This window comes from Oncorhynchus keta, chromosome 15 (assembly GCF_023373465.1).
Source record: "Oncorhynchus keta strain PuntledgeMale-10-30-2019 chromosome 15, Oket_V2, whole genome shotgun sequence".
Classification (NCBI taxonomy): Eukaryota; Metazoa; Chordata; class Actinopteri; order Salmoniformes; family Salmonidae; genus Oncorhynchus; species Oncorhynchus keta.
Window position 1 is genome coordinate 16,501,278 of NC_068435.1, and position 18,814 is coordinate 16,520,091.

General features: G+C 43.0%; 1 protein-coding gene across 3 annotated transcripts in view; it reads right to left on the reverse strand.

The window, feature by feature from the left end:
* Positions 1 to 18,814, reverse strand: part of LOC118372327 (calsyntenin-2) — a 319,613-nt gene that overhangs the window by 124,866 nt on the left and 175,933 nt on the right. The window contains exon 1 of one of the 3 annotated variants that reach the window (XM_035758176.2): positions 3,226 to 3,281. The exons of the other annotated variants lie outside the window; for them this stretch is intronic. The gene's annotated coding sequence lies outside the window, so the exon portion shown is untranslated. Of the gene's footprint in view, positions 1 to 3,225; positions 3,282 to 18,814 lie in introns of those variants that run through there. 3 annotated transcript variants of the gene reach the window in all.

An 18,814-nucleotide genomic window follows, 5' to 3' on the forward strand; every position in this document is an offset into this window, starting at 1 on the left:
TCAGATTTAATGAGGGACACTCACATGTTCACCGTGCTGGTAACGTATTCCCAAACTAACAGGAAGGGTAAAGGTATGCCAAGTATCACTGCTTTCTGTCCTCTCTTCCATATTACGATACCTGCAATGGCGACCACTGGCTATGCCGGGCAATCCATTATTCATCACCGATGATGGCAAACCAATGACGAGATAGTGTTTTGTGTCACTGCTCCATCTCCGCTGCGGGCGATCTCCTGAGCTATACACAGCCATTCACTTAGCATCAGCGCTACTTCAAAAGCCAAATTCACTTGAGCATTTTGATAACTAAAATACAGATTGGAGTATTTTCATTGTCTTTTCTCCACAGCATTAGCCATTTGTTTTCCTAACAATTTTCCCACAATTGTATTTTTAAATATTGCAATATGCCGGGCTGGGTCTCTCTGTCAACATAAAAAGATATAGGAAGATCTACGTTTCCAATGACATCAACCAATTAGTAGGCAGTGCCTCCTCATAATTGGTTAAAATCACATGATGCACACTGATGATGTCATTGGAAACACTTATCTTCCTCTCATCTTTTTTTCCAACAAAACATAGAAATGTGCCATTTTCACATATGTTGGTGTTGGGGTGGTTCTGCAGATTGTATACAGTTTTTTTAAGAGCCTGCCGGAGGGGCTGATAACCTTATCAAGAGACGAATCAAGCATACACACACATACTGTGCGCACATTCATTCACATGCGCACCCATACAAAAAGCAGGGACAAAAATAAGCACACTCACACGTAAACACTTAAGCACACACTCCCCTGCCCTGCCCCACCACACCTTAGCCTCCCTTTAGCTGGCCCCAACTCAACAGTGGTAGACATAAAAATCGAATTGAAAATCGTCAAACAGGCGAAAACTTGCCAAGAAAGGAGGAGGGAAAAGGAAAAGGTCGAGCTGAGTCCCACCTTAAAATCATTATGAAAGTCACAAGGTCTGTGACACTGCAATTGACCTGATGCGGTTGTGATGACAGAACTGCAGCGAGGCATTACTAGGATGCAATTACTTTGTTTCTTCTTATATAGATTTCTGATTATACTGGATATTAGCTGGACTCTGAGCACTACCAACGGTACAGGCACAAGAGGTTGGTGGCACCTTAATTGGGGAGGACGGGCCCGTGGTAATGACTAGAGTGGAATGGTATCAAATAGACCAAACACATGTTTTCCATGTGTTTAATGTCATTCCATTTGCTCCGTTCCAGACATTATTGTGAGCCTTCCTCCCCTCAGCAACCTCCACTGGGTACAGGCTAATGTTGATAACATGTCATGATACTGTAAGTCATTAATCCAAATTCAGATAACTTTAGCCTTATTCTCTGCTTATTGATATGGTGGTTTTAGACATTCCACTCCTTATCTAGCTAACTTACCAACTAACAAGAAGAACGAAGCGACGGTAGGTCAAGTTGAACTAGACAGACCTGGTTATCTGGTTCAATGCCCTCAAAGTACAAGCTAACTGAGGCTTAGGAGGGCTGCGCAAAACAACAAACTACGGGAAACTCCTACCCCATGATTCCCCATGGTATCCCGTATGATAGTCCTAGAGTGCAATGAATGGGAAGCCTTTAAATAAAAAATGGCTGCTATACAACATGCTATGAGGAGAAGTTCCCAGATCTGGGATCAGCTAACCCTCCATCAAACCTAACCCTAAAGTGGAACTGACAGCGTTTTTTATTTATTTGTTTGTTTTTATTTATTTTTATTAACCTGTTTCTCTTCGCTTATTTCAGCTGTTCTTGGCATAATATTGACTTGGTCTTTTACCAAATAGGGCTATCTTCTGTATACCACCCCTACCTTGTCACAACACAACTGATTGTCTCAAATGCATTAAGAAGGAAAGAAATTCCACAAATTAACTTTTACAAGGCACACCTGTTAATTGAAATGCATTCCAGGTGACTACCTCATGAAGCTGGTTGAGAACATGCCATGAGTGTGCAAAGCTGTCATCTAGGCAAAGGGAGGCAATATTTTAAATTGATTTAACACCGATTTCTGAAAATATGTCAATATCACGGGAGGCCTCTTACATTTGGGTACTTCACAGTCCTATTGACCAACCATGAAAAGGTAGTCACTCTCCCTCAGTTATGCACAACAACAAGATCAACAACTATTGCTAGTGTAACAGGGTTATATTGGTGATTCCCCTTGCCACTTTATTGTTAAGCCAATGGGTTTTTGGTTTGAGTTTGTCTTGCCTTCACCTACTCAACATGGCATCTTATTGGCTGGTTTGCGTAGCTTGCTTAGGAGGGGGGATGTTCCAGTTAGAATCGTCCCAGTGAACAAGCACCAAACCAGCGGTAAGTTGTTGGTTGCAAAGCACCGTACGTCAAAAGTGATTTTATGCTCTCAAGTGATGATTTAAATGTACAATTTATATCAAATAGTTCGTAAATGTTATTCAAACCTCACACATAAGATGTAGGGGTTTTTGGAGAATATTTGTTGTGCATTTTGTTGTAGAGAATTCCCGCCAGTATTAGCTAGCAACTTACTGTGTCTGGTGGGGGGTTCATATATTTTGTACAGTGCGTGAGTGCAATGACGTGCAATTTTGTGTCGTTCTTATCAGGTACATTGTTAAAGATATTATATTGTATATTGTAATTGTATTATTTTGGTAACTGCCCAGTGAACAAGCACCAAACCAGCGTGCGTGAGTGCAGAGTTGGATGGTGAGACGGGCATTGCATGACGTACAATCTTGTGTCGTTCTTATCAGAATAAAGCTACATGATTGGTGCTACATATTGGAGTTCCGTGTCGATGACTGATGTACACAACGCCAGAAGAGTACTGTTACACTAGCCAGAGCGAGATAAGCTCAAATCTAACGAGGGAACACTAGATAAACCCTCTCAAACATTCTCAGTTAGTTGGCCATCAAAAATGCACTGATAAATGATGTGGAATAGTCGCCTGCTTGTCTTTCTGAAGATTGCCTGCCAATGCATGCTTGTCCCAAGCTACTTGTCAAAACGTGGCTACCTGCCAAATACATTTGATTGACAACAAAGAGATATGCTAACTGTGGATAAATCAGTCAAGTTCAGCATAGCAATGAAATTCACATTTCTTGCTAGCTAACGAAATGACACCGGCATCTCTAGCTGTGGCCACTGAATAACAATATGAGGGGAAAAGGTCGATCACTCACCAACTCCAATGACATGACATCTTTCCAGCAGCTAGATAGCTAATGTTAGGCTCTGTGTTTTCAGCTTGCTAAATAAATTGCAAGCTACATAAATAGATGCGCTAGCCCAGGGGTGTCAAACTCAATCAGTGCACGAGCTGTGAAAACACAGCCTATTTGATTTTTTAAAGAAAAAGTGCTAAAACAGGCCAACCTAAACAGGCCATTGTTTCAATTGAAAAAATATGGCCCTTTATAATGTACAAATATCTACATAAGATGCTGTATATAGCATTTTTACATGTTAAAACAAAAGAAGAGATAAATACTATTTGTCCAGCCTTTGCTTCTATGCTTGCACATGTGCATAATATGTTACGACCCTAATCAAAAAAGTATTTAATAACTCCAAATAACAAAACACTTAGCTATTGGTTTTCACTGCATGAATGCAGCGTTGCTGTTGGGTGCACTCAAAATGTCTTTTAGTTGAGTCGCTGGCTCGGCTACTGCTACATGTTTGTTCTTTACATGGTGTTTTGTTGCAGCTTTAGTTTTTTGGTTATTCATTGTCAAGCTTTAAAAACAGAAGCCAGACTGCAACATTTTAGTCTGTATAATTTCCCTCCGCTGCACGCTATAAAAGGGATAAATGAAAGCAGTGCAACTTAAGTTGAATTCACTTACGAGAGCGCATTTCATAAAGTAGATGACTCAACTGTTGACTCGCTTGTGTGTCCTATTCGGCCTGCGGGCTTTGTGATTGACACATAGGCTAGCCTATTAGCCATGTTATGACTGACTTGTGATCATTGCCCTTGCTAGTTTGATTGCATTGGCATTCCCAGCCTTAGTTACAGTTGTTCCGTTTTCGTTCAAAATATTGAGTCATTGAAAGTGAAACAGTGCGAATGGGTGGAGACAGAAAGCAAGGTACCAGGCCATCTGTGATTTATAACCTATTGTTTGGACTACCAGGAAATGTATTGGTGAATTACATTAATCATGCACTGAACTGCATCTATCTATTCTCCCAACAATGTCTTACTGTACATCTTGGAGGTTTTTGTCAAATATAACCACATGTTTTAAGCATAAATTAGGAATTTCATATTTTGACTAATATTATGATTGTCTGGTTGTTTCATACCTACAAAGTAGTTAAAACACTCAGTTCCACTTGAACCATTAGGGGGGAATCACAGAACTGAATTTAGATCTCCATTAGATGAACAATTCAGCCAGGAGTAACCTACCGGGGTGATGCATCAATGGTGTATGAAGCCAGTTGCCCCCACATTGTAAAGCACATTGAGACCTGGGGGAAAAACGCTACAAGGGCCAAATGCAATCCATTATGGTCAGTGAGAACCTGAGCAAGCCATGTCCTTGTGACAAATCCTCACCACTTACACTGGAAGCACATACTCGGACAAAGGGACACACAGAACGCATGCTGCACACGCACATTCCCGTACACACCTTTACAACAAAAAACGGCAGTGTGCACAGAATCATGCACCTTGAAACATTATGTATAGGCTACTGCATGAATACAATCCTTCTGTTCAACTTGTAATTCTAACTCTGCAAGGTTACCACAGTGCCTCTATGAATTGGCTCTTTCAAAACTGACAATAGTCATTCAATTATTTGACCGTGGACTATGGGTCAGACCATACGGACTAGGTAGATATTCTTCTTATTGGACTCTTTATGTACAAATAAAGGCTATACTGTCTGTGTCTGGTAAATAATGCCAGAATCCCGCCAGTTGGGGAGACAATGATGCAAGCCTTGCTAACGATGATATTACCCCGTACAAAAGCAGATTGCAGTACCTCCAGGTATCCGACTGGTCTTTTATCCAGCTAGGCTTTGAACCCTGAGCCTCTCTGAGAAACACAGGAGGCTCCAATCTCATTAGTTCTAATCCTCTAGCCTTTGATATACTATTACAACCAGCTCTGATTAATTACTTTCAAAGACTCATGTCTTTAAAGGCAGAATTTGACATAGCATTTAGATCTTGGGAATTAGATTTTATGATTATAATCAACCCTTTTATATATTTTTATTGAACCTTTATTTAACCAGGTAAAACCCATTGAGGTTAAAAACCTATTTTGCGAGGGCGACCTGGCAAAAAGGCAAAACAGGGAAATAGCAGCGTGTCCATAAAACGTTATAGAAAACACAGAATACACACAAAATACAAAGTGTCACAAGTTAAAGATACAATTGAAGATTAGAAGCAACTGCAGTTGTCACAAACAGTGTGGTCAATCAGAGTCTTAAAAACAGACAAGGACACTAACTCCCCTAATTTAAAACCTTCTGAAACATGTTCCAGGGGCATTACGGGAAAAATATTGTTTCCCCATCTCAGTTCTAGCCTTAGGAACAGACAAGGACAGCAGCAACTGTGAACGAAGACTATATTGAGTGACTGATCTGGTCAGTAAGGAACAGAGATACAAAGGGAGTTGTGTATGCTTTGTACACAAAAGTCTACCAGTGCTTTAGCCTCCTGGTGGAGAGACAGGTCCATTGCACCACAGCATACCGATCAGTGATGGGTCAGTGATCTAGCGTTGGTACATCTTAAAGCACCATGATACACTGTGTCTAGAGTTTAAGGTATTTGCTGAGGCCTGCATATAGACAATATCACCATAATCCAGCACTGAACAAGATATTCTCTGACTAACATTGAAAAGCAAGATTTGTTCCTGAAATAGAAACCCAATTTCAACAGTTTCTTGGTCAAGTTATCAACGTGCTGTTTAAAATTCAACTATTCATCTAACCATCTAACCAATACTTATAGGAGCCGACCCTGTCAATTTGCTTGTTTTGACTCCCTAGGCGAGATATACACGGGTTGGTATTATTAACAGGGACAATGGGAGAATAGGATTGAAAATGTTGCTACAGTCTGAAACCATATCAAAATGAAACGTCTATGCAGTGGTTTATGTCTATATGTCACCTATTTGTACGATCGCATATTCAGTTGGGGGAGTTACAATCTCTGCAGAAATCTGGTACTCTGTTTGAAGTCACCACTGTACCTGCTTTGTTGAGCAAATACATATTTGGTACACATTAAGTGTCAATAGGCCTATACAGATGCAGTATTACAACAGCAAAAAACCTTTATGAGGTAGCGGTAGAACGGTCCCAGAGGAACCAATGACAACCAAGACTTAGACTTAGGGTCAAAGTTAGGATCAAGCTCCAAAGCCATTAATACATAACATCAGATAAATACCCTGGGTTTATTCCTTATATTTCTGCTACATTGCCTCAGAAGAATTCATTGCACACTCGATCTCTCTTTAAAAAAGGACTGTAAAAATTGAAAGAGGTGGAGAAAAACTCTCATAAAGAAGGGGTGTGAATAATTCAAGGTGGAGTGTCCCCTGTTGAGGATACTACCCAGAAAACCTCTGTAGTAGAAGCTGTGAATCAACTATCCAGAGGCGGTATGGAGATATCAATACTGTATGTCAGTGTAGAGAGCCCATTCACCATTCACTTCATAAGGAATAAGATGTCAATAGAAGTCCTATGAAATGCTCATATTGAACCCTGGTAGTGGTAAGTAACGATGTTCTCTGAAGCCCTCTTCTTGAGATACTACTGGGCAATGTAAAAAGCCTAGTTCACCCAATGAAAACAATCGAGTCATGTTTTGTTTAGGTTGTTCCATTTACAGCCTATCTATTCCTTTATAAATTCATTTGTTTTAGCACAACCAACAGGTAGTTGACCCACTCCAGTCAACAGTAGTCCACTCATTATGCTATCTTCTTCAGAGAAGTAATGGTATCTAACACTTTCTATGTACTGTTCACACAGGTTTAATGTATTATGTATTAGCTATGCGTTTAAAACACAACTGTATTAAATGCATGTTTATTTCCTTTTTGTACTTTAAAGCTCTACAGAAAACTGAATTCCAGCAATTGTCCTCTTATGAATGCTCGTAGTGAGTCTTGAAATCGCAACACCAAAAATGGTTCTTCAGCTGTCCCCCATATGTACTGTAGATCCAATTCCACAGAATCAAAAAGAGTTCTACCTGGAACCAAAAGGTGGTAGTTCTATGGGGACAGCCGCAGAACCCTTTTGGAATTGTTTTTCCCTGGAGTTCAACCTGGAAATCCAGACTCAATCTCTTGAAACAAACATGAAACAGAGCTGAATTCAATCTGGATGTCCAAGCTGTTAAAATCATGAAAAATCATGAAAAAGGTGCTCTGTTACTGTGTTCCTCTCTGTGTGAATGGCTCACGTGGGAGCAACATTGAGCTGGTGTCATAATCAGACCCCGGAAGACAGGGTCAAATTTTTGAAGTCCACAACCTGTGTTTTATGTCCAGGGCCTGTGTTTTATGTCCAGGGCCTGTGTTTTATGTCCAGGGCCTGTGTTTTATGTCCAGGGCCTGTGTTTTATGTCCAGGGCCTGTGTTTTATGTCCAGGGCCTGTGTTTTATGTCCAGGGCCTGCCTCACTTCACAGGCAGCAAGTGGAGAAATTAAACGGCAGAACACAAAAGGAAAGAGAGCAGGAGGAAGAATGTTCCTCCTCTGACAAAGTTATAGAGGTCCCACAGGCCCATGCAGAGAGAGAGGGAGGGTGGGGACAGGGGGGGAGAGAGAGAGGCAGACACCGTAGCGGTTTTATCACCACCCCCTCCAACGGTTGCTTGCCTGGTAGATGAAAGCTGTGATCCCTCCCTTCAAAACGGGCAATACAGGAGTGGAGTCCATCTCTCCTCTTGTTTCGGGCTCTTCCTCTTTAATGTCTCTCTTTGTGTCTCTATTTTTTGTGTCTTTGTCTGTCTCCTTATCTATCGCTCTGTTTCTCTCCGTTTCTCTTTCTCAGCCCCTTTCACTGGGCCACATTCTGACTGGATGCATGATTCAGGAAAAAGTTTGACTTACAGTGCCTTCAGAATGTGTTCACACCCCTTGACTTTTCAACATTTTGTTGTGTTACATCCTGAATTTAAAATGTATCAAATTGAGGTTTTGTGTCACTGTCCTACACACAATACTCCATAATGTCAAAGTGTAATTATGTTTTTAGAAATATTTACAAATGAATTAAAAATAAAAAGCTGAAATGTCTTGTGTCAATAACAATCAAATTATTTTGTTATGGCAGGCCTAAATAAGTTCAGGAGAAAAAATTTGCTTAACAACTCACATAATAAGTTGCATGGACTTACTTACTCTGTGTTCAATAAAGGTGTTTAACATGATTTTTGAATGACTTCCTCATCTCTGTATCCCCCCACATACAATCTGTAAGGTCTTTCAGTTGAGCAGTGAATTTAAAAAACAGATTAATCTACGAAGACCAAGGAGGTTTTCCAATGCCTCGCAAAGAAGGGCACCTATTGGTAAAATGTTTCAATAAAAGTAAGCTGACATTGAATATCCCGTTGAGCCTGGTGAAGTTATTAATTATGCTTTGGATGGTGTATCAATTCACCCAGTCACTACAAAGATACAGGTGTCCTTCGTAAATCAATTGCCGGAGAGGAAGGAAACCGCTCAGGGATTTCACCATGAGGCCAATTGTTTGCAACAAGGCATTAAAGTAATACTGAAATGTGGCAAAGCAATTCACTTTTTGTCCTGAATATAAAGTGTAAGATAATTGCATAATTATCGTATTTCGTCGTCCTAACGTAGTCTTCAATGCTATTTGCCCAGCAGCTAGCCAGCTAGCCAGCTAGCAAACGCCCACCGATTAGCAGCACTGTAGTAACTATTACACTCAACTGAACGACTTGATTAGTGTACTGTTAGCTAGCTACATAGCTGTCTTTGCTGTCTTCGTATCCAAGATAATTGTGTAGTTTAGAGTGTGTAGTCTTAGAGTGATTATCTTAATTTACCGAGGTTAGCTAGCCAGCTATTTGTCGTCCTTAACGTAGGAGACTCTGCTAGCTAGCCAACAGCTAGCCAACAGCTAACCAACAGCTAGCCGACAGCTAGCCAACATCTAGCCGACAGCTAGCCAACGTCTACCGAATAGGACTCAACAACCCGGTCGCATTCACAGGTAGTATCACATTTTCATTTCATTTCATTACAGTACAACGGTTTGATTTGTTTGATCGTAGCTAGCTACACAGCTAGCTACATAGCCGTCTTTGTATCAAAGATAATTGTGTAGTCTAGAGCGATTTTCTAGGTTAGCTAGCCAGCTATTGTCGTTCTTTTAACGCAACGTAACGTAAACAACACTGCTAGCTAGCCAGCTGGCCCCCGAATAACAGCACTGCAGAAACTATTACACTCAACGGAACGACTTGATTAGTGTAGTGTCAACAACGCAGCCACTGCCAGCTAGCCTACTTCAGCAGTACTGTATCATTTTAATCATTTTAGTCAATAAGATTCTTGCTAGGTAAGCTTAACTTTCTGAACATTCGAGACGTGTAGTCCACTTGTCATTCCAATCTCCTTTGCATTAGCGTAGCCTCTTCTGTAGCCTGTCAACTATGTGTCTGTCTATCCCTGTTCTCTCCTCTCTGCACAGACCATACAAACGCTCCACACCGCGTGGCCGCGACCACCCTAATCTGGTGGTCCCAGCGCGCACGACCCACGTGGAGTTCCAGGTCTCCGGTAGCCTCTGGAACTGCCGATCTGCGGCCAACAAGGCAGAGTTCATCTCAGCCTATGCCTCCTCCAGTCCCTCGACTTCTTGGCACTGACGGAAACATGGATCACCACAGACAACACTGCTACTCCTACTGCTCTCTCTCGTCCGCCCACGTGTTCTCGCACACCCCGAGAGCTTCTGGTCAGCGGGGTGGTGGCACCGGGATCCTCATCTCTCCCAAGTGGTCATTCTCTCTTTCTCCCCTTACCCATCTGTCTATCGCCTCCTTTGAATTCCATGCTGTCACAGTTACCAGCCCTTTCAAGCTTAACATCCTTATCATTTATCGCCCTCCAGGTTCCCTCGGAGAGTTCATCAATGAGCTTGATACCTTCATAAGCTCCTTTCCTGAGGACGGCTCACCTCTCACAGTGCTGGGCGACTTTAACCTCCCCACGTCTACCTTTGACTCATTCCTCTCTGCCTCCTTCTTTCCACTCCTCTCCTCTTTGACCTCACCCTCTCACCTTCCCCCCTACTCACAAGGCAGGCAATACGCTCGACCTCATCTTTACTAGATGCTGTTCTTCCACTAACCTCATTGCAACTCCCTCCAAGTCTCCGACCACTACCTTGTATCCTTTTCCCTCTCGCTCTCATCCAACACCTCCCACACTGCCCCTACTCGGATGGTATCGCGCCGTCCCAACCTTCGCTCTCTCTCCCCCGCTACTCTCTCCTCTTCCATCCTATCATCTCTTCCCTCTGCTCAAACCTTCTCCAACCTATCTCCTGATTCTGCCTCCTCAACCCTCCTCTCCTCCCTTTCTGCATCCTTTGACTCTCTATGTCCCCTATCCTCCAGGCCGGCTCGGTCCTCCCCTCCCGCCCCGTGGCTCGACGACTCATTGCGAGCTCACAGAACAGGGCTCCGGGCAGCCGAGCGGAAATGGAGGAAAACTCGCCTCCCTGCGGACCTGGCATCCTTTCACTCCCTCCTCTCTACATTTTCCTCCTCTGTCTCTGCTGCTAAAGCCATTTTCTACCACTCTAAATTCCAAGCATCTGCCTCTAACCCTATGAAGCTCTTTGCCACCTTCTCCTCCCTCCTGAATCCTCCCCCCCTCCTCCCTCTCTGCAGATGACTTCGTCAACCATTTTGAAAAGAAGGTCGACGACATCCGATCCTCGTTTGCTAATTCAAATGGCACCGCTGGTTCTGCTCACACTGCCCTACCCTGTGCTCTGATCTCTTTCTCCCCTCTCTCCCAGATGAAATCTCACGTCTTGTGACAGCCGGCCGCCCAACAACCTGCCCGCTTGACCCTATCCCCTCCTCTCTTCTCCAGACCATTTCCGGAGACCTTCTCCCTTACCTCACCTCGCTCATCAACTCATCCCTGACCGCTGGCTACGTCCCTTCCGTCTTCAAGAGAGCGAGAGTTGCACCCCTTCTGAAAAAACCTACACTCGATCCCTCCGATGTCAACAACTACAGACCAGTATCCCTTCTTTCTTTTCTCTCCAAAACTCTTGAACGTGCCGTCCTTGGCCAGCTCTCCCGCTATCTCTCTCTGAATGACCTTCTTGATCCAAATCAGTCAGGTTTCAAGACTAGTCATTCAACTGAGACTGCTCTTCTCTGTATCACGGAGGCGCTCCGCACTGCTAAAGCTAACTCTCTCTCCTCTGCTCTCATCCTTCTAGACCTATCGGCTGCCTTCGATACTGTGAACCATCAGATCCTCCTCTCCACCCTCTCCGAGTTGGGCATCTCCGGCGCGGCCCACGCTTGGTTGCGTCCTACCTGACAGGTCGCTCCTACCAGGTGGCGTGGCGAGAATCTGTCTCCTCACCACGCGCTCTCACCACTGGTGTCCCCAGGGCTCTGTTCTAGGCCCTCTCCTATTCTCGCTATACACCAAGTCACTTGGCTCTGTCATGACCTCACATGGTCTCTCCTATCATTGCTATGCAGACGACACACAATTAATCTTCTCCTTTCCCCTTCTGATGACCAGGTGGCGAATCGCATCTCTGCATGTCTGGCAGACATATCAGTGTGGATGACGGATCACCACCTCAAGCTGAACCTCGGCAAGACGGAGCTGCTCTTCCTCCCGGGAAGGACTGCCCGTTCCATGATCTCGCCATCACGGTTGACAACTCCATTGTGTCCTCCTCCCAGAGCGCTAAGAACCTTGGCGTGATCCTGGACAACACCCTGTCGTTCTCAACTAACATCAAGGCGGTGGCCCGTTCCTGTAGGTTCATGCTCTACAACATCCGCAGAGTACGACCCTGCCTCACACAGGAAGCGGCGCAGGTCCTAATCCAGGCACTTGTCATCTCCCGTCTGGATTACTGCAACTCGCTGTTGGCTGGGCTCCCTGCCTGTGCCATTAAACCCCTACAACTCATCCAGAACGCCGCAGCCCGTCTGGTGTTCAACCTTCCCAAGTTCTCTCACGTCACCCCCGCTCCTCCGCTCTCTCCACTGGCTTCCAGTTGAAGCTCGCATCCGCTACAAGACCATGGTGCTTGCCTACGGAGCTGTGAGGGGAACGGCACCTCAGTACCTCCAGGCTCTGATCAGGCCCTACACCCAAACAAGGGCACTGCGTTCATCCACCTCTGGCCTGCTCGCCTCCCTACCACTGAGGAAGTACAGTTCCCGCTCAGCCCAGTCAAAACTGTTCGCTGCTCTGGCCCCCAATGGTGGAACAAACTCCCTCACGACGCCAGGACAGCGGAGTCAATCACCACCTTCCGGAGACACCTGAAACCCCACCTCTTTAAGGAATACCTAGGATAGGATAAGTAATCCTTCTCACCCCCCTTTAAGATTTAGATGCACTATTGTAAAGTGACTGTTCTACTGGATGTCATAAGGCGAATGCACCAATTTGTAAGTCGCTCTGGATAAGAGCGTCTGCTAAATGACTTAAATGTAAATGTAAATGTGTTATGGTTGTGGTAAATCCGATACAACACATTACTGAGTACCACCATCTATATTTTCAAACATAGTTGCGGCTGCATCATGTTAGGGGAATACTTGCAATCATTAAGGACTGGGGAGTTTTTCAGGATAAAAAAGCAACAGGATGGGGCTCAGCACAGGCAAAATCCTAGAGGAAAACCTGGATCAGCTTGCTTTCTAACAGAAACTGGGAGACAAATTCACCTCTCAGCAGGACAATAACCTAAAACACAAGGCCAAATATACACTAGAGTTGCTTACCAAGAAGACATTGAATGTTCCTGAGTGGCTGAGTTACAGTTTTGACTTAAATCTGCTTGGAGATCTATGGCAAGACATTAAAATGTCTGTCTGGCAATTATCTGCAATCAACTTGACAGAGCTTGAAGAATTGTTTAAAGAATAATGTGCAAAACTTGCACAATCCAGGTGTGAAAAGCTCTTAGAGACTTACCTAGAAAGACTCACAGCTGTATTGTATTGACTAAGTGGTGTGAATACTTATGTAAATGAGATATTTATGTGTTTAATTTTCAATACATTTTCTAATGTCATTGTGGGGTATTGTGTGTAGATGAGTGAGATAAAAATATATATATTTAATCATTTTTTGAATTCAGTCTGTAAATTTGGAATAAGTTCAGAGTACAGTATGAATACTTTCTGTATGTGTGGTTATGATTTGTCTCCGTCTCTCTTTCCTCCTTTATCTCATTTTCCCTCTCTCTCATTCTCTCTGTTTAATTTCATCTGTTGTTTCATCCTCTCTCTCCCCCTCGCTCTCTCTAGTATGATAGAAATCCTATAAGCATCTCCAGACAAAGCCTCAACTTGTACTGCTCACCATTTAAACTTCTGTGGGGATGCAACACCAACCAGAAGTAACACATTTGCTGGCTGTCAGCACATTGTCACCTTCAGTACAGAAAGAGCACTCATCAGGTTTCAATTATCACCTCTGTATCATCACCCCAAGGTAAATGCATTCTCCTATAATTATTCAGATTATGCATTGACAGTTGAGGAGAATGGAAATAGAAAAATCGTTGTGAATTAAGTACATACTGTATGTAAATTACTGTTATAATAGTAACAATATATACTGTAGAGGATGTTGATATCACGACACACACACACACACAGAATAATAATATGGAACAGACATCAAATAGTACAGAGTCTGCGTCATAACCGGGTATGCAAAGAGAAACGAACATTAATCCTGAAACAGGGAAGAGAGCTTGGGAACAGACAGATATAGGGGAGGTAAGGACAGAGGTGATTGATGCGCGTGACGGGGGGAGGCAGGTGTGTGTAATGATGGTGGCAGGAGTGTGTAATGCTGGGAAGCCTGGCACCTTCTAGCGCCAGGGAGGGGGAGCAGGTGCAGGCGTGACATAAATGTGTCTTCCGCATTTAACCCAACCCCTCTGAAAGGCATGCAACCACACTAAATAAAGGATAAATCAAATATAACCCATGGGGAAGTGACAGAGCCATTTGAAGTGTCCAGAGGTTCAATCACACCAGTTTACCAAAGAAGTCAGAGTAATTAGCCAGCCGGTCGACCACAAGGAGGAAATCACTGATCATTCAACAGCAGGGAGATGATAAACCAGATCCAAGCGGATGTACAGACGTCCAATCCAGATGTCTAATGTTCATTCAATCTCCACGCATTTATGAGACAATTCATTAGTTGTTATAAAATGTTCTGCTGTAGTTGTATTGCCTGTTACTGCCCACGTAATCCTCATTATCCTGATCATTAGTCAGGATTATTATACGATCGTTCAAAAAATCCTTAGAAAGGCTTGACACCGAACACAAGCATCAGTCTCAGCATCTGTTTGATTTATGTGTTACGGTATGTGTGTAAAGTTTGGAAATCTATAGATTCCCCACCGCACATTTATTGTAGCTGTCCAGTGTGTGTGCACATGTGGTGTGCGTGTGTGTGTGTGTGCCATGTCCTATGAGTTTAATTTACCATCATGGAACACATTCCTCCAACACCTCTAATCAGTGTACACACTTTACAATGAAACATGCTATGTGTTACGAAAACATGAACGTCCTCCACCTTAAATGATGAGCATGAAAGTGCTTTTTAGTCAAGGATTAGGCTTTACCTGTGTCTGGGAAACCGCCCCTCAACCTACACTCTTAGAAAAAAAGTTGCTATTTTGAACCTAAAAGGGTTCTTCGGCTGTCCCAATAGGAGGTAGAACCCTTTTGGTTATAGATTATAGGTTCCATGTGAAACGCTTTCGACAGAGGGATCTACATGGAACCCAAAAGGGTTCCTCTCTGGAGACAGCCGAAGAACACATTTGGAACCCTTTTAACATAAACAGCGTATAAACATTTTGATAAAGATTGTACAACATCCATGAGAAGGTGTTTGTAAATAAAACTGTGTGGCAATATGATACACAATCTGTTGCATGACAAACACTTGGTACAAACAGTGTGTGTGCCAAGCAGAAAATGGTGTGGTTTGAAAGCAGTAGCACTTATCTGCAGTGCCAAAATGTCACCCCAAAAATGTCAAACTAATACATTTCCACCCAGTACATTTTGCCTTATTATAGTTCATAATTAGTTGTGGTTGAAATGTAATTTCTCTAGTCTGGAACAGTGTGCATGTGACAAACTTTGTGGAAGTGTAACTGTGAGTGGGAATCACCAAATACACAACCACAGTCAGGATCACAGTTATTTTATGTTAACGAGAAAAGTTTCTCTTTCTCATGCCATTCTTCACTTTCACTCACTAATTACTATTTCTTTCTCATTTCTTTGTCATTAGTTTCTTTCTCTCACTCTGTCTCTCACTCCGTCTCTCTATCATGCTCATTGTGCATCATCCTGTAGGAGAGATGAATGGACGATGAGGACACTGCCTCTTCTTCCTGCAGTCCCCCCAGTCCAGCCCGCTGTCACACTACAAGACCCACGCTCCTCCTCTCTGCAGGGCTCAGCTCCCCCAAATAAGCATTCACCACCTCGCCTTCCTGTCTCGGCATATATCATCGACTTCAGGCTCATCATCGTTCTTTTACATCAAAGCAGAGCGGCTGTGCGAGAAGCATAGAGAGGGGGAAGGAGGAGGGAGGAATGGAGGGAGGGGAGAGAGAAATAGGCAATGCACTTAACAATCTGCGTCCATGTTCCCACAGAGCAATTAATGTGGTGCCAGAAAGACAGCCCACTCCTTTCTCCACGGAAACAAAACCAGGATAGAGCAACGCTGCATAAGTCACTGCCTGCTGCATGGGCTGTCTGGCTGGTGGGATTGAAGAAAGAAAGAAAGAAAGAAAGAAAGAAAGAAAGAAAGAAAGAAAGAAAGAAAGAAAGAAAGAAAGAAAGAAAGAAAGAAAGAAAGAAAGAAAGAAAGAAAGAAAGAAAGAAAGAAAGAAAGAAAGAAAGAAAGAAAGAAAGAAAGAAAGAAAGAAAGAAAGAAAGAAAGAAAGAAAGAAAGAAAGAAAGAAAGAGAGGCGTATTGTGATGGAAGGTGGGGTGTGTTTTTGTGTTTGAAGTGTGGAGTTAAGTGAGTGAAAAGGGTAAATGGTTGTAAATCCCAGAGCCCATGTGTGCCTGTGAGCAAAGGTTATGAGGGAGTGCTCGTCCAGATATGGGATATACATTTTAAAATAAGTTATAAATATAGTTTATTTATTTATTGTCCTATCATGATGGAACGGTCCCCAGCCCTATACCCTAGACACCCATCTGAGAGACCCACACACTAAGGAGAAGAACCTTTGTTTTAGGGACCTACTGTACTGTAAGTAGCCTATACACAGCCAAAACAGAAAGATGAATGTGGTCAGAGACCTACTAGAGCAGCACCGCCCCCTCAAGATTCTGGCAGGGTTGGTCCTGCAAAGCCAAAGCCCCCTGATGGGTGAGAATAATATTCATGGCAATTCTCAAAGCTGCTAATGTGAACCTTGACGACCTTGTACCTAGACGGTGGGGATTCCGGTGGGGTGCCCCTACCCAGGTAGTGGCAGTGCTGGCAACACTACCTACATGGAGAGGGGGTCACACTCAGACAATCAGAGAGAGGGCAAATTATTGTGGCCCTGGTGGCACAAAATATTCAAAGATCGGACTGTACAGAGATGCTTGTGGTTGTTTGTGGGGGAAAGGGGTCGGCTGTGTGTATGAGTGTGTTTGTTTGTATCCCACATCTGTTGCTATGGGGTAATGCTGTTAGGGACAATATAGGATGAATCATAATAATTGTTTGGTAAAATAAATATTGCTTGACAAAAATGTCATTTTTGTAATGGCAATCCTGGTTATACATAACAATCCTGGTTATAGGTAACACTCCTGGTTATAGGTAACAATCCTGTTTACAGGTAACACTCCTGGTTACAGGTAACACTCCTGTTTATAGGTAACACTCCTGGTTATAGGTAACAATCCTGTTTACAGGTAACACTCCTGGTTACAGGTAACACTCCTGTTTATAGGTAACACTCCTGGTTATAGGTAACAATCCTGTTTACAGGTAACACTCCTGGTTACAGGTAACACTCCTGTTTATAGGTAACACTCCTGGTTACAGGTAACAATCCTTATCATGAACTGCCTACATTATTACACATATTATTGATTAATTGTGGAAATTAAGATTTGCAAGAGTTTTCTATATGTATATTTTAATAACTATATATAATGCAAATTAAGGTGAGGGCAATGGAAATGGTTTTGGTGGTAGATCTGCTTCTGTTCTGTGGGTGACACTATGTGCTCTTTTCGAAGGAGGCGTACCCCATAGAAAAGAAAGAAAGAAAGAAAGAAAGAAAGAAAGAAAGAAAGAAAGAAAGAAAGAAAGAAAGAAAGAAAGAAAGAAAGAAAGAAAGAAAGAAAGAAAGAAAGAAAGAAAGAAAGAAAGAAAGAAAGAAAGAAAGAAAGAAAGAAGAGAGCATGCCTGGTATGGAGAGAGAGAATTTGGGGGAATGGGAAAAAAGAGAAGGAAACAGGAGAGAGAGAATCTGGGGGAATGGGAAAAAGAGAAGGAAACAGGAGAGAGAGAATCTGGGGGAATGGGAAAAAAGAGAAGGAAACAGGAGAGAGAGAATCTGGGGGAATGGGAAAAAAGAGAAGGAAACAGGAGAGAGAGAATCTGGGGGAATGGGAAAAAAGAGAAGGAAACAGGAGAGAGAGAATCTGGGGAAATGAGAGAAAACGAGGAAGACAATGAGATAGAGAGAATGGGGAAATGAGAGAAAAGGAGGAAGACGATGAGAGAGAGAAAGAACAAAAATAAGAGAGAGAGGGAGAGAGAGAAGAAGAAGATATAGAGGCTAGCCACTAGGCCTAGAGCATTACATGGCTAGAGAGATAGAGAGGGAATGAGAAAAATGCTAAGGATATATACCTTTTTTTTTTTTTTTTTTTTTACATATGAGTTATTTAACAGACACTCTTATCCAGAGAGATTTACAGGAGCAATTAGGGTTAAGGGCCTTACTCAAGGGCACAGACATATTTTTCACCTCATCAGTTCAGAGATTCAAACCCCTAACCTTTCAGTTACTAGCCCTACACTCTTAACCACTAGGCTACCTGCCACCCTGAGATCACTAGGCAAACTGAGATGGAAAGGGCAAGACTGAGACAGGGAGAATTGAGGAGAGAGAATAACCGAGAAAGATAGATTAGGACAGAGTGCTTTTTCTGAAGGCGTTTTTTAAAAATCTCCTTGGTAGCCATTTGATGAGTTTCATTCATTAGCTAGGCTTTGTGGAAAAGCCAGGGAGAAATATCACCAGTCACCAAAAAGAGCACAACACCACTTTCCCTCGCTGGTGATATTTTACCAGCAGTGACCTTCTGGAGTCACAGAGCGGATTGTTAATCACAGAGAGAAATATTCACAAACCGTTGGGTCTTTTGTCTACGGTCTCATTGCTTAACTATTCAAATTGCATTGGCTTGGTCTTTGGGTTGGTTGCTAGGAGTTGGAATGTGTTCTGAAAA